The following is a 508-nucleotide window of genomic DNA, read 5'->3' as shown; positions in this document are numbered from 1 at the left end:
CCTGGAGTTGCTTTTAAGACTGTTGCCTGGCATCAGACCTAACCCATGAAGGCTGGGAGGCAGCAGACATTTACTAAAGGCAGCTCTACTAGCCAAGAAGTAAACAATTTTGAGCACCACAGTGGAGGAAATCTGCTCAGCCAACTGCAGAGCTCCGACCTCACTAAGGGCTTGTTTTTCCTCAGCTTTTACTTGAAGGTTAATGTAGGATGATGGAAAGTGGATGGAGAACTCCTGGCTGTCCTACCATCAGCTCTACCTTGCACTGCGGTTAACTTTCCTCAAATCAAAAGTAGGCAGGTACAGGTAGTGAGTGAACTCACAAGGTTTGACCTCAACTGCTTTTTCTAAGTTATTTTGTACATTTTTCAGCAGCAAAACCAAACTGGGTCTTCAGCTTTATCCCCGTTTCTTGCAAGGGAAGAGCCTTTATACAACTGGACACGTTTTGGTTTTTCCTCATTGAGAATTTTAATCCTCTTTTGTATTGTTTCTACAATAATTTGTA

This window comes from Otolemur garnettii, unplaced genomic scaffold, assembly GCF_000181295.1.
Source record: "Otolemur garnettii isolate 467f Iridium unplaced genomic scaffold, OtoGar3 scaffold00047, whole genome shotgun sequence".
Classification (NCBI taxonomy): Eukaryota; Metazoa; Chordata; class Mammalia; order Primates; family Galagidae; genus Otolemur; species Otolemur garnettii.
Note: the sequence above shows the minus strand (reverse complement) of the source record.